This window comes from Cricetulus griseus (genome assembly GCF_003668045.3).
Source record: "Cricetulus griseus strain 17A/GY chromosome 1 unlocalized genomic scaffold, alternate assembly CriGri-PICRH-1.0 chr1_1, whole genome shotgun sequence".
Taxonomy (NCBI): Eukaryota; Metazoa; Chordata; class Mammalia; order Rodentia; family Cricetidae; genus Cricetulus; species Cricetulus griseus.
In genome coordinates this window covers 149548116-149550950 of record NW_023276807.1, presented here as the reverse complement: position 1 = coordinate 149550950, position 2835 = coordinate 149548116, and the positions used below count along the sequence as shown (strand labels likewise).

Here is a 2835-nt window from a genome sequence, read left to right as displayed (position 1 = left end):
AAACTATGTTTTGATCAAATTGTCTCTCTGATGAAGATATTAGGTTTCAAGAAATAAAAAGAAGTATACACTCTTCATATAGAAGATTCTGGCTAATCTAAATTAATTCAGATATAAAAGACAGTGGAAGACTATAGGAAACGTCAAAGTTTTTTATGCTTTCTCTCTAATGTTCCCTGTAAGTCCCATGCATAGGAACAATTTAGCTGCTAGATTTTAGTCAAAGTACAATGTATATAATGTGGTCCAGTGAGGAAAGGGAACTAAGATTCTACAATCAATTTCTGAGGAAGAGCAAGTACAAAACAGAGTGAAAGGGGGAAGATTTTTCCAACTAATTTTCTGAAAAGGTAGGATTATTAGAGGATACTTTTCTGTGAATGCCACATAAAGATAAGAAGGAAATAGTAAATTTCTGAACTTTACTTCTTTGAAGGTTACTATTTTGATTTTTAGGATTCAATACCTACCTTCCAAGAAACTACTATCAACAGAGTAGGATATACTAATGAAAATATTGCAGATAGCAAGGCAACATACAGAAGTTTAGGGTCAGGTAAGTTATGCTAGTCTATCTCTGATGGCAAGGCCATCTATAGATGTCTTATATTCTGGAGTTGAACTCTACAATGAGATAGTCCCCAGCTAAAAATTTCTATTCAACTTTTGTTAGACAGGGACATGCCATTTGCTGTTAGGCCAAAGGCCCTCTTCCATCCTTGTCAAGGAAAGGGCTAACCTTCTCTCCTTTCATATAACACAGGACAGGTCATTTGTAAAGTTATTCTATTTTGTCTAGAATATGACAATTTCTAAAGCTAAGGTAATTTGGATACTTAAGTAATGTAACCTGTTTCTCTATATTCTTATCTTCAGTGTCAACTGACTTCCAGTAACAACCAGTTAAGAAAGTTGTTTATGGTTTACCCATCATTCCTTAACTGACTATTGAGTAGTTATTCCTCACAACAGCCAACGAAGCCACAAAAGGAAACCATTCATTCTCCATCTTTACATGCTTCCTGTTAAAAATGTTAGAGGGAACCAACACTCAGATACATGGGAAAACTCCCGTTCTAGACCCCAATCTAATGCTAACTTCCTGCTAATGGCATTGTTAACCCTTCAGATAAATCCTACCCCAACCTAAACTCCAACCACAAAACTTTTTGGCTTGAAATAAATTAAGATAAAGTAAGATTGAAATTAAAATGTTCACTATACATTTCAAATATCTAGTAGGAAAAAATGGCTAGTAGTAATCCTATTGGACTTTACATTTACATAAGCAGACTGTCTGTCTTGCCAGTTCTAATGGACTGTATGGATTTAGAGAAGAGACAACTTTGTATAGTGCTTTGAATCAGGTATGACTTGGAAGAAGCAAAGAGTTGCTAAGAAAGCCAACTAGGATCAAGTAGAGGAAAAAGTATGGACTTAGGAGATAGTGACAAAAATGAGAAATAATGAATAGGGGTGAAGCATTGAAGACTTAAATAGGCAGTGGCAATAGGATATGTGGATGAATTGATGCTGCTTGTGTAGGAAAAGTGAAAGACATGGGATATTCTTCTGACATTTGGGATAAAAAGTCTTTCACAGTGATAAGAACATAAAAGGCACTACCCTGAGGATCAGGTAGAATCCACTTAATGTAGCTGAGTCTATCCTACACTCAAAATTTCTGGATAAAGACAAAAAAATCAAAATATTATACCTTGTACCAAGGCCAATCGAACTCAATTCTTGTTCCAGTGACTATGCAAATATGAAAGATTGTTGTCCCCACAACAAGCACCGGCAAATAACATACAATAGTCAAAATCTACAAATCTAAAAAAATAGCACAAATTTTATTGAAAAAGCTTGGAGTCTAAAAGGCATAGGTATCAATCTAAATCTTTCAAAGCATCACTGAATTTAGAAGTTGATAACTCTGTTGTCACCAAGCAGATTTCATATCAAATATTGGTTTGTTTTGTCTTTATTCATCTATAATTTAAAGAGGAATTCTGAATATTCTCTCCAATGACATAAATAAGCAGAAAATATTTAAACATCCAATAGATATGTTTTTCTAAAGACTTTGTCTTAAACTAAAAAAGATTTTTAACATCAAATAAATAAATTAAGATCTCTAGTTTTTGGGAGATATGATTTTCTGCTCAGAATTTTCTTTCAACTTCTAAAAGTATTATCAAGGACTTGGAGGCTTCCTTCATGACTAACAAATTCAGGCAATTCCTAAGAATTCTTACTAAAGCAACGATGAATGATTGACATGTACTGGTTAATTAAAGTATGTAAAGGAAGAAGTACTGCATGCAATACTCATTTTCCCTACTTGCATCATAATTAGCATGTTATGAAATCATTGCCTGATGAAAAGACTCCAGTCTGTGAGATTTCTTTGGGATGTAACACATAAGGAAAGAAAGAAAGATGAAATGAGGAAAATACAGTATGCTGATACTATAAAACTCAAGAATTTCATGACTTATGAGGGGTTTTCAATAAGTCTTCTGAATTCCCACTGAAATGAAGCTCTGATGATGGAGCCACTTCATTTGTCATCAGTATCTATGCCAAAGTGATTGAAAGAAGACTTCAGGTGTCGCAATAAGATGAATATTTTCATAACTTAACAAGATTTTGTGTCCTTTGGATTCTTTAATGGTCTTAAAACAGAAAATAAAGATATACAAAGCAATAAAGGTATTTGCTTTTATTGTTCTCCATTTTTACTTATTAGTAAGTTCAAAGGAAAGTGACTCAGAACAAATGCTTGCTATATTTGCTTCTTGTATTACTCAGGCTCATACAAATCCTACACTC

The 2835-nt window shown here is 33.6% G+C and overlaps 1 pseudogene; it reads right to left on the bottom strand.

The window, feature by feature from the left end:
- Positions 1-647: 647 nt before the first annotated feature.
- LOC113832770 lies at positions 648-761 on the bottom strand (annotated as a pseudogene).
- Between the last annotated feature and the right edge of the window lie 2074 nt (positions 762-2835).